The sequence below is a fragment of the Rousettus aegyptiacus genome, unplaced genomic scaffold (assembly GCF_014176215.1).
Source record: "Rousettus aegyptiacus isolate mRouAeg1 unplaced genomic scaffold, mRouAeg1.p scaffold_m13_p_6, whole genome shotgun sequence".
In the NCBI taxonomy this organism is placed as follows: domain Eukaryota; kingdom Metazoa; phylum Chordata; class Mammalia; order Chiroptera; family Pteropodidae; genus Rousettus; species Rousettus aegyptiacus.
The window spans coordinates 78,304,290-78,317,101 of record NW_023416309.1 but is presented as its reverse complement, the minus strand read 5'-3'; the positions used below and the strand labels follow the sequence as shown (position 1 = coordinate 78,317,101).

The 12,812-nt window shown below is 47.7% G+C and overlaps 1 protein-coding gene across 1 annotated transcript in view; it reads left to right on the top strand.

The window, feature by feature from the left end:
- The first annotated feature begins 315 nt into the window (after positions 1–315).
- RPH3AL (rabphilin 3A like (without C2 domains)) overlaps positions 316–12,812 on the top strand; it is a 96,338-nt gene continuing 83,841 nt past the window's right edge. The window contains 1 exon segment of the mRNA XM_036223434.1: positions 316–2,288. The gene's annotated coding sequence lies outside the window, so the exon portion shown is untranslated.

Here is a 12,812-nt window from a genome sequence, read left to right as displayed (position 1 = left end):
CGAGAAATGTCTATTCAAGTCCTTCACCCATTTTTTAATTGGGTTGTCTTGGTATTGTTGAGTTGTAAGATATGGGTGTGTGTAGGGGTGGGGGTTCTAGATCCTTATCAGATATAGGATTTGAAAATATGTTTTCCCATTCTGTGGGTTGTCTTTTTACCTTCTTGATAGCGATCTTTGGGGCAGAAAAGTTTTTAATGTTGATAAAGTTTAATTTATCTATTTTTTCTTTTGTTGCTTACGCTTTTGGTGTTATATCTAAGAAATTACTGCCAAATCTGAGTTCATGAAGATTTACACCTATATTCGAAGAATTTTATAGTTTTAGCTCTTACATTTAGGTCTTTAAACCACTTAGAATTAAATTTTTTAAATGGTGTGATGTAAGGGTCCAACTTCGTTCTTTGTATATGGCTGCTCAGTTGTTACAGCACCATTTGTTGAAAAGACATTTCTTTCCCCACTGAATGGTCTTAACACCCTTGTTCAAAATCACTTGATCATAGGTATTTATTTCTGAGTTCCAATTCTATTCTAGTGCTCATGTTTTAAGTATCTCAAGGAGCATTTGGTCTAGTAGAAGTCAAACACATTCATAAACCAGTGGAAACTGGGAAGTGCTGGGAAGCGGTAAAGGTTAAGCATTTGTGAAGATGCCAGGGAGGGAGAAGTGCTTCATGCTGTGGCAGTGGGTTTGGAGTAAGGGCAGCAAGAGGGGCCTGCCTGGGGGAGCCATAGGCTTGAGAATGGGGGATAATGCCAAATGTTTCCATTTGTCTGGAGACAAACTTGCCAAAGTGGGACAGAGTCTGTGGATGGCCATGAACTCCCAAGCGAGGACGCTGGGCTTGATTCGGAAGTGTCCGAGCAGAGCTGGACCTTTGGAGGGCCCATCTGGTGGCAGGATTGACCGGGTCTGGATGGGGAAACCTGGAAGCAGTGGAACCACTTAGGATTGTGGGGTGACTGATGTTGCGGGGAGCACCTCAGTCAGGCAGTGGGAATAGGAGGGAGCAGGGGCCATCAGAAGACCTGTGTTTTCCTGCCTCTCTGCTCTGCGGGCACAGGGAGGGACAACAGCAGCACTTAAAGCAGGGTAGTGGAGGCCTCTGCTGACTGTATGGTGGGCCTCGTGCTTCTAACCTCAGCCGCTGCCTGCTCTAGGAAACCCATGCCAGCCTGCTTCTTCTGCAATACCTCCAGGCTGCTCCAGCCCAGGTAACTCTGAGCCTTCTCAGAACTCCTATTTGGCCAGTTCCTGCATGTCTCAGTTCCTGTGAACTCCTGGCACACTTCTGGATGCAGGGAACATGGCAGATGCTTGGAGAAGACCTTCTGGTCTGTTGCTTTCACTGGGTGCCACATGTGAAAGCCAGGGCTCCTTGGCAGCTGAGAGAAGGATAGAAAGTGCCTGGGCTCAGTGTAGTTAGTTGGGCCCGACTGGGTGCCGGGGGCCAGTTGTGTGGCCTTGAGCCAGTGGCTTTGCCTCCCAAGTGTCAGATCTGAGCCCCTTCTTTGGAAGGGAGGGGGTCATACCGTCCCCTTGGGATTGCAGTGAATTTCAGGTGGCCAGCTCTGGGCACACACCCGGCAGGTAGGCAGCTCCTGCTGTCTCTTCTCATTTTGGTAGCTCGGGGTCAGGCTGAGCAATGTTTTAATTTGCAGGCTCCTCCTAAAAAGCCTTGAAACCTACTGGCAAAATCCTGGTGGTTCTTTTTGGCCTTCCCCCTGCTCATCTTCTCTGTACCAAGCCACATTCCGGGGTGGTCCCCTCTTTTACTCTCAGGTAACCCACCCACCACCACCATTGCTTGATCCCCCAGCAGTCTTCACTGTGGTTGTTTGTGACGGGCATCCCCACTTGTTTGAAGTCTTAGCCTCTGCTGGTGGAACAGGGAGTGTGCAGAGAAATTGACAGCTGGCCCCCAGGCAGCATGGCACTTAACCTTGGAGTTGGAACAGAGAAACGCCTGTTTGTATTTCCATGAACGACTGGGGACAGCTGGCCCACAGATAGCAGTCTAGGTCAGCTGGGGATTGCCTTGACAGCTGGCTTTAAGCAAACAGCCAGGGCCAGGGTCCCTGCCCCAGCTCTGCTGAAGTGAGCGGAAGGAGGATGAAGTCCTTGGCAGAGCCCAACAAAACCCACTGGAGAACTGGTGCCCTGGTAGGGCTGTGCAGGGGCCACTAGGGGAGCCGGCAGTGTGGGAAGCTGCTCCCAGGGACCAGGGGGACTGCCCCTGTCAACACACCTGAGGATTGGGGACTTTGCCAGCAGGTGAGAAGAGGTGGGTCTGTTTTCCTTCCAGAGGTTTCTCTGCTTCATAGAGAGGTTTCTCTTGGGTGCCTCCAATAAGCAGCTCCATATTTGAGCCGAAATCATATTTCTTCGCAAAAGTTCTGTTTGCTTGGGACTTTCCAGACACACACAAATTGCACACATGGAAGCAGGCTTGTATTTCTGCACTAAAAGGCAAACAGCATTAATACCCCTCACTGCAGGCCCCCGGCCAGGTGCCCGGCAGCCCCTGGGAGACATGGACATTTTCTGAGTATAGAGTCCCCGGGGCTATGGACACCTGCTTACCCTGAGGCTTGATTTTATTCTGACAACCTTTGTGTTGAACTCTAATTCCACCTCTTGTTCTTTTTTCTTCTGCCATCGACCCTTTTTTGATAGCCTGTAGAACCTTTCTCAAAATAATGGTTTTAAATGCAGAGGAAACCAATTACAGGGACTTACAGTTATTAGAATATTTTTTAAAACCAAACTTTTAATATAGTAATCTGTGTGCTTTTTTATTGAACATTACATAAACAGCCTTGCAGTAGGTTTAATAACTATGATAATTTAAAAGTAGTGAGCATAAATAATATCTGAACACTGTATTGTGATATGAAAATATTTGAGATTCTATTGAGGACCAAGGCACAGGTACTAATAATACTGTGATGTGTTGCCAATATTCATAAATAGAAAATTTCAGTTGTAGGTTGATGAAAATAAAGATATAATTTGTTCCAATCCAAGTTCACAGCCCCCCTATTAAGAACTCCCAAGACAAGCAGTGATCAAAGGAGATAGTTTTCCTGTACCCTTTTTGCATCAAACATGATAACTCCCTGTCTCAGATTTAGAACCCTCTCCTGGCCCTTAGCATCCCAGGAGTTCAAGGCGACACTTTAGAACAGCTTAAATAAACGTCCATGCACACATACTTAAGGGTTCACCGTGCCTGCTGTCCCCCACCCCCAAGGTAGGGCTCTGGGTTCTTTTTTTTCCATGTGCTATGGATTGAATCGTGTCCCCCAAAAGGATATGCAGAAGTCCTAACCCCCTGAACCTCAGACTGTGACCTCATTTGGAGAAAACAGCATTGCAGATGTAATTAGTTAAGATGAGGTTATACTGGACTCTCCTTTAATCTTAATCCAATGTGATGAGTGTCCTTATAAGAAGAGAGACACAGAGGGAAGATGGCCATGTGATGAAAAGACACATAGGGAGATGGCCATGTAGAGACACAGAAGAATACCTGTGAAGACGAAGAAGGAGATCGGATTGATACAGGTACAAGCCAAGGAATGCCAAGGATTGCCAACAAATACCAGAAGCTGAGAGAGCGGCATGAGACAGATCTTTCTCTAGATCCTTCAGAGAGAACTCTGCCCTACTGACATCCTGGTTTGGGACTTCTAGGCTCTAGAACTGTCTCAAGCCTCCCAGCTTGTAGTAATTTGTTACAGGCCCTAAAAGACTAATACCGTGTGCCTGATGGGATTGCTCTGTGCCCAGCAGCCGGGCTGTGAGGCCCTCGCCATCCTATGTGTTCTGGTTGACTCTTGCCTGAGGAGTCTGGTTACCCTGTATCCAGCCTCAACTCTGTGATCGCCTTGATTTGGGATTTCTCCCTGCCCTGTTTCAAGCCTTTCTAATGACAAAAGTGAGCTGTGCCTCTGGGGACATAGGCAGAGCTTGTGGCTGTTGAAATGAGAAGGCTGACACTTGAAGTGAGGGGGGAGTGGGATGCTTTGCATCTCATCTTGGAGGCTTTGCACGCATTTCAGCCTAGAAATGAGAAAACGGTTTCAGTTCAACAAAGAGGCAGGCAGGGATTCGGGTCCAGCGGAATGGTGAGGATTTACTTTCCTTGGGGGAAGACCCCACAGCAATTAAATAAGACTTCCCCTCTGTGCACCACGTGAGGCCTTCTGGGGGTACAAAATACAACCCTAGCTCACCCTGCAGTGAGCTGAGATGCTGGGCATGTGCCTGATGCATAATTGACACTCAGCGCATGTTTGTTGAATGAATGTGGGCAATGAAGCCAAAAAGTGGCTGCTGCTTGTCCTTCTCAGGACAACAGCAGATGCTTAGCTCTGTGACTCAGCAGGGATGTGCCGCAGAACAAGCCATGGGGTGTCCAGGATTGACTGCTCCTTGAAGGGCACAGACAAGAAAGGCTACAGGAATCTGAGCAAGGGCTGGTAGGGTTTAAGAGAGCCCCACCCAAGAGGAGGAATCTGAGTGGGGGCCATGAGGACAGATAGGTTGCCCTTATTTGTTTAGCTCTTTAAATCCTCCTTAGAAAAGTATTACTGGTCTAAATTCATCCATAATTCAAAACCCTACTCCTCTAACGTTATATTGTACCCTTAATGTGTCTTCCATTTGGTTCCACTTCTTGCATCTAATCTTGCTGTAACGCTTTCTAAGTTATTTGTCATTTTGACATTGACTGTGCCCAGATATGTCATTGTTGGTCATTTCTCAAGAATTGGAGTCCTTTCTAGATTTCCCATGGTTTTAGTTGGTGTAAACCACTTTAAGAGGCAGGTATCACAGATGAGACCTGTTTAGTGTGTGGACCTACATGTGGCTAGGAGGATGGCAGGTTAAAGAGAGGGGGTAGGAGAGATTGCAAAACAGCGCCTTACATTTTAGACTGGGAGGCTGGGTATTATTCTATGGGCTTCAGTGAAGTCTCTTGAAGGTTAGTAAATGTGTAGTGGACACCCGCCATGTTTCAGGCACTGTCTAGCCCAGGAACACCAAGATTCATCCTGAGAGCTTCAGTCTTCTTAGGGTAGCAGAGGTAAAGTCCCCCTGCGGTACAAATCAGAGTGAGATGTTGAGGGGAGGCAATGGAGTTTATTCCAAATGGAAATTGAGGGGGAAGAGCTAGAAAATTCCCAGAGAAGGGGAGCTGGGCCTTCGTAGGTAGGCAAGCTGCAGGAAAGGTGTTTCATGTAAGAAGTTCTGGGACAAGGCTGAGCAGCCGGAGTGCATCCGGGTTTCTCGTGACTGGAGCATGAGTTTTGTACAAGGATATGTTGGCAGGTGAGACTGGAAGGGTAGTTTGGGTCAATCATGAATGACCTTTGGATTTTTTCCTTCGGCAGTGGGGAGCCATTGAAGGTTTTTGAGCAAGGAAATCACAGGGCCTCAACTGTGATTTAGGGACAACCTCTTTGGGTGCAAGTGAAGGGAGGGAGGTGAGCCCCAAGAGGTCCAAAGGCCAATTGAGAAGCTATTGCCACAGTCTGGGCAGGAGTGGAGGAAAATCAAACCGGGAGAGTGAAGGAAGAGCCACCTGTAGAAGCAGATCTGGCAGAATGGCTGCTGACAGGGCGAGTTCTAGGGACATTTGACAGGCAGTAGCTTCCCTGGGGCTCCTGTCTCATCTCTTGAATCCCCTTGAGCCCTGCCTCATACGTAATCAGCCCCAGACACGCAGAGAGGTTCCTTCAGTTTTCAGACAGACCTTCAAGGCTTCTTGTCTGAATCCTTCATCCTCCCAGTGCAGCGTGACAGGTAGAGGAAATGTTGATGTCTCAGCTCACCTTATCTTGCTGCTATTATCATGTTTCCCGTATCATAGTAACAGAGCAGCTGTCAGGGCTGTTGCCAAGGGTTCCCTGGAATATTAATACCTGGGTGTAGAACTGAGGGCTCTTACAGGTGTCTTTGAGGCCTCGGGAAGCTCTGGCTTGGTGGCAAGTATTTTTTTATATTTGTTGCTGCTTTTTCTTCCCCATTTAGCTCTCTTCTCCTCCCCTGTCACCCAGCCCATGCACAGCTAGCCGTCTTGGGAGTAGCGAATGTGCAGCCACGCTCCCCTCCCACGCTCAGGGTAGGCATGACTAAAGGGTCATTGCGTTCTTTCCTGCAGAGGTTGAATGCAGGCTCTGAATCCTTTCCAGTCAGCTCTCCAGGCCTCTGCTCAGCTTTGGCACGGGGATGAAGCCTCATTCCCAACCCTGCACTGGCCACATGAGAAGGCTCCGGGCCCTTCCCCAAACCCTTCTCCACAGGGTTCTTGATCTGGCATGTGGGTGGGGAGCGGGCTGGGTTTTGTTCACCTCTTGTGTCTCCCATTTGCTTCCCCATCTGGTCTTTTGGTCTTTCCACTGCTCACAAGTTTGAAAATCAAACTCTGAACAGCTCCAGATATGGAGGTTAGGGTTAGGATTTTATTTACCAAATTCCATTCGTGTCAGTTACATATTGCCATGATAATGCTGCATAACAACGTCCCCCAAACTCAGTGGTTTACAACAATTTATTTATTGCTTCCGAGTCTATGGGTCACCTGGGCCAGGCCTGTCGTTCATCAGGGCTTGGGAGCAAACCTCTCGCACCTCGTGTGGAAGGATGCGTTTTCGTTCTCTGTCAGTGCCCTGCACTTGCTGCTGGCTCGCGTTTGCCTTCGCATGCGGTATCCCCTCCTAGACCCCACGGTTTCCTTTAGCCCTTTCGTTCTGCTCGCCTCTTCCCCACTGTTCTCCCTGTATCATTTCTTCTCTTCCCACAAGGTCATCCATTAGCACTGCACCATTTGTATCAGCACAAGTTTCCCTGAAGTAAAATCAAGGAGGTGGAAAATGCCAGGGTCTGAAGGTGGGAGAGATGACCGCACCTGGGGAAAGGCATGGGTGAAAGGAGCTGTCCTTGCTCGGGCATTGCTGCCGTCCCCGTCCTGGCCCACGTAGGTGGGGCAGAAACCCCGTGGTGTGTACAGTCCTTCTCTAAGGGCAGGTGGTTTTTCACAGTATCTTATTCACAGTCTTGTACATCCTAGAGGTTGCTGCAGGCTGGCAATGTTTTCCACACTGTTAAAGTGGTTGTAAATTTTAGAAGGTTGGGTGTCGGACAGCAGTCTTTTCCTGGACTAGAAGCAATGTGGAGTTCACAGGAGTTTGCTCTCGTTTCGTCCTCACTGGAAGCCTGTGGTAGAGGCAGAGACCCCCGGCCTTTTTAGAGACCACTGGGCTATAGAGGTGTTAGGTGACCACTCAGTTCACTCTGGGTTCTAAAGGCCTGTGCTCTCTGTCAGAGTGTGAGCCCCTGAGCTTGTTAAGGGGAGAGAAGACTTGCAGTAGACTCGAATGTTTATGGAGAGGAGTCCTTTTTTCAAATTATTATATTATATTATATTATATTATATTATATTATATTATATTATATTATATTATTAGGAGCAACTTATTGGAGATTTACAGAGAGGATCTTCCATCTCTGAGTGCCGACTCTGAAAATACAAACTCTGTATTAGGCTGGCGGGACATAGCCGCCTCCAGCAGAACTTTTTGTAGTGAACAATTTTAGACGCACTTTGGGGGGGCAGGCCCGGGGCCTGCAACCGAGAGCGCCGAGTGGCCGCGAACGTTCCCGTGGTAAAAGTCTTTACTGTAGTAAAAGTCGTCTGGAAAATGCATATAAAAAAAACGCATTTCCTTTTCCTATTGGGAATTTATCCTAAGGAAATAATCAGAGATGGGCATAGGGGTTTATCTCCCAGGGTATTTATTTTACTATTGAATATAATTATTACAAAATTGGATCCAATCTATGTACTGTCAAATGGGAAAATGATAAAATATCTCCAAAACACTGAGTTAAAATTAAGAATCATGTTTTGGAGGACTTTTAATAATGTGGGAAAATACAGTGTGATGAGAAAACAAAGCAAACTGTATATAATAATAACCCGATTTTATTTAAAATCTATATACAAATACCTAGGAAAAAATTGGAAGATCTTCTATTAAGGTGTTAAGAGTCTTCATCGGGAGGTGGGTGGTAGGTGAGTTTAGGGTGTTTTTTCTTTCTAATATTCGACATTACCCAGCAGATGACCCCGTGAGGCTGCAGTTTGACCATCGCTGCACAGTCCGCTGTGACTCCACACAGCATTTGCCTGCAGTGGTCAGCACGCCCAGGGTGATGAGCTTTTGACTTCAGGGAGAGGAGGATTGGATCTTCGTCTAAAAATGTGTATGTTGTTTACAGATTTGCCTCTGAAAGTTGCCTGGGGCTCCATCCTCCAGGGATTTTTCTCAGGAAATGATCTTCGGGCAATGCCTGTTCCCTCCCTCCTCCCCACAATAGGGTCCCCTGAGCACCAATGCTGCAGAGTTTAGAAGCAGTCAAGAGGGTGCAGCCTCCCTTGAGCTTGTTTATTCAGTGGGTGCAGACAGCGCCTGGAGGCCTTGTGGACACACTGGCGCCTGGGGAGGCAGCTCAGCTGTCAGATGGGGCCCCTGGGCACTGACTACCCGCTGGGGGAATCCTGAGAGACAAACTGCCTGTGAGTGAATAAGTCACAGAGGCAGTTAGAGCCCATCTCTGCTCTGAGCACGTCTGGCTTGTTGTCTGAATTCCTCCTTGTCTGGGAAAGGCCATCTCTGATTAAATCAGTTCAATCGAACAGATATTCGCTGAATACCTACTCTGTAGCTGGCCCTGTGCAGGGATGGAGAGAGAGAGAGAGGACACAGGGTCCCCCGGGGAGCCCACTGCCTAAGGGGAGGGAGAGATGGAAACATGTCAAAGAAGGAAGACCTCTGGGCCTGTTCTCAGGGAGAACGTCTACCTCCCCCAGGACTGGCTTCCTTCCCCAGCAGAACACAAACACACCATGTACACATACATGCCGCACACCCCCACATGCACACTAACAACTTGACGTATGCCACACACCCCATACACCACACACACAGTACACACACACCATACACGCACCACATATACACACCCGTCTCCTTCAGCCTCTTTCTCTCACAGCTGGAAGGACATCAGAGGCAAGCCCACCCTGTATGTCTCTTGTCCCTTCACTTACAAAGAAAGACCAAGCTCCCTGAAGTCCTCTTTCCAAAAACCCCGCTGCCCCTGGTCCCCTTCAGACCCTCAGCCAGTCCCAAGCTTCCCCCGTGAATGTGTGGGTTCTCTTTCCCTGCTTTTACCTTCTTTAAGCCTCTGTTTTGTTCCTGTGTCATTTGATTTCTGTCCAGGAAAGACTGACATTTATTAATCCAAGGGTGCATCCATATTCAACTCACACAACACTGCTCCTTGGAAGTTTTAAGGACCCGGCTCTTAAGAGGGCATGGGCCCAATACACAGGGCCTTGGGAAGGGGCCCTTCTGCTTGAAACCCCCACTCCATGGGGAGCAGAGCCCAGGAAGGGTGTGTTGGGTGGTGGTGAACACAGTTTGACAGAGGAACCCCTGGTCAAAGGGGGTGCGAGACGTCAGAGACGAGTTTGCTGGCAAGTCAGGGAGCTGGCAGCTGGCTCAGACTGAAGAGGTTTGGAGAACCTAAGCTGACTTTGTTGGCTGTTTCCTAAAATATGGGTCCTCAAGCTGCCCTTCCTCTCCCACCATCTGTCCCGAGGTTGCTCTATGTGGCGAAGGACAGCTGTGTCTTCTAAGGTGCCAGCCACAGCCCAGGGCGTGCACGGCAGCCCCTGGATGAGGGCCAGGATTCTCACTTGGAGCCACCCCTGTGAACATGCTCAGCCACAAACTTAGCATTGTTGAAGATCCTAACAGATCTACCCATGGCCTAAAACCCCAGTAGGTGACATCTTCCCATCTCCCTAGAACTTCCCAACTCCCTAGAGCACATGACTCTAGGGGCTCAACTTCCCTGAAGCTCCAGGAGTAAGAGGGTTGGGTAGGGGACACGAGACACGCTCCCCGCCCCAGCAAGTAGGCTGGGATAGGGGCTTAGATCCCACCTCCCAGGTTGGAGCAGCCACCAACCACCTGCCCCTGGTCCCTTCTCTAGTCCCCTGCCTGCCACCTGTGCCTCCCTCCTGCAACCTGGCAGTGTGGAATCAGGCACAGGGCAGTCCCTCCTGTCTGTCTCAGCTCTCTTGGGTACCGATGAGGAAACAGAGGCCCGGGGAAGAGAACTGATTTGTCTCTGGTCTTCCAGTAAGTTTGTATAAAAGCCAGATTTTCATGGGTCTTTCTCTCCTAGTTGAGTCTTCTTTCCACCTTCCTGACCGCTCCAAAACCTTTCCCTCTGCACTTGGGGCACAAAATGGCCTGATGCAGAGAAAGTAATACTGGTTAAGGGTTAGTAGACTGGCATAGCTAGCTATGTGGCTTTTTCTCAGTTTTTTAACCTCTCTCTTTTCTCTTCTGTCAAACCAAAAACAAAGCAAAACAAAAACAAAACAAACAAACAAACAAAAAAACCCCAGCAATGATTAGATTTAGGAAAAACAGAACAAAATACCTTGTGGGTGATCATGGAGTTGTTTGGCTAAAGTTAAAAAAAAATGAAAAGGAAAAGAATGGCCCCCAAATGGATCAGAGGATAGATAACTGTTAGTTTCTGGGCTCCCTTGCCAGTGATCCCAAAACTCTGGCCACACTAGGAAGTGACCCCAAGGGAGAAAATAGAGTGTATCCCCAAGGAGTTTATTAAGGGGATCCATTTGGGGCTGTGAAGGCTTGCTGCAGCTTTCTTCCCCTGGATGTCCCCACCTGTCCCACCGTAAAGGAGGTCAAGTTTTAACCATAAGAGCACAGGACCCCTTCTTTCTCCCTGCTTCCCTCTGCCAGCTCCTCACCCTTTTGGTTTAGAAGTTTCTTCAGAAGATGGATTTCCCACCCTGAGGTTCTCTGGCTTGCCTCTCCCTTCCTGGGTCACTACTGGTGCTCCTTGCTTCTGTAGGGGTGCCTGGCAGAGAAGAGGGGCCATGCCATACTCACAGCACCCAGCTGACCCAAGATGGGCAGGAGGACTCAGGGCCTTCCAGTCCTAGGAGCAGTGGCCTGAGACGTGGCGCCCCCTGCAGGCCAAAGCAAAGCAGGAGCGCTGGTATCTGTGAGGCAATGACAAGAGTCTGCAGAGGCATCCAGCTAACCCAGGTCACAGCCTCTAAGGGAGACCATCACTTCCATTTATTGAAGCTCCCAGAATTTAGTAGTCCCCCCTTATCTGCAGTTTTACTTTCGATGGTTTCACTTATTGTGGTTTCAGTTACCTACAGTCAACCTTGACCCAAAATTATTAAGTGGAAAATTACAGAAATAAACAAATCATAAGTTCTAAATTGTGTGCTGTTCTGAGTAGTGTGATGAAATCTCATGCCATCCCACTCCATCCTGCCTGGAACATGAATTATCCCTTTATCCAGCATATCCATCCATGATGTACATGCTTCCACCGTTTGTCACTTCGTAACTGTCTTGGTTATCAAATTGAGTGTCCCAGTATCTCAGTGCTTGTGTTCAAGTCACCCTTATTTCACTTGATAATGGCCCCAATGCACAAGAGCAGTGACGCTGCCAATCAGATATGCCAAAGAGAAGCCATGAATTGCTTCCTTTAGGTGGAAAGGTGAATGCAATACAATAAGATATTTTGAGAGAGTTTGACTACATTCACATAACTATTAATATAGTATATTGTTACCATTGTTCTATTTATTATTGTTATTGTTAATCTCTTACTGTGCCTAATTTATAAATTAAACTTTATCATAGGTATGTATAAATAGGAAACAACTTTGTATGTGTATGTGCTGTGTGTGGTTTCGGGCATCTGTTGGTGGTCTTGGAATGTATTCCACACAGATAAGGGGGGGACTATTTGTTTTTCTTAACCTTTTCACTTTTATCACCCAGCCCCCAATACCCCGCCTCCCAGTTTGGTGGTCACCAGCTTGTTCTCTGTATCTATGAGTGTTTTGTTTTGTTTTGTTTGTTCATACTACTACTTTAGAATAATAATGAAACTGGGCTACTGAGATGTAGTGTGTTTTAAATGTTTACTTGGAACAGAGTAATGCTTTTCACACCTATACAGCAGTGTGACTGTGCTGTTCACAAGATAACAGAAATTAAAAAAGCAAAACAAATCATAGTGCATAGGAGTACGACACTTGTTTAAAGTTATTTGATAAGTATCATTTGTTACCCTATCTGTGTTTTCCTGGATTATTTGTTAGCCTAATTTGGGGGAGTACAAGACTTTAAATCTGAATAGGGCTTTGGTGATAGTGGCACTCCAGTATTGGGTCTGGCCATGGGGTCTCCACCCATGTCTCTTTCCCTAAGTGGTCCATAGTGGAGAACAGATGCCTGGGTGGCCGCATGGGATAGAGAAACCCTGAGGTCAAAGTGGTGGGTTTGGTCCCTGTGTGGGTCAGTGAGCTGCAGTGTGTACGCTGCCCCCTGCTGGTCATCACGAAAATGGGTGACATTGGTCTGGAACAGACTTTCTCAAACTATGGGCTGAGGTTCCCCAACAGGTCAGGGGTCTACAACGTCAAAACTATTTTCGTCATCATAATAAGATGTTTGGCCTCATCTTCTCACAAATGTACATAAGAGGAAAAGTTCATTGATACGGTTTCAGATGCCACATTGGAACTAATCTCTAAGAAACAACCGACTGTTGTGTTGTTTTGGTGCAGGATGAAAGAACAGCCACAATCATCTAGAAAGGCTATTAAGATGCTCCTCCCTTTTCCATTCTTAGTACCTATACCCGTGAGAGCCTGGATGTCCGT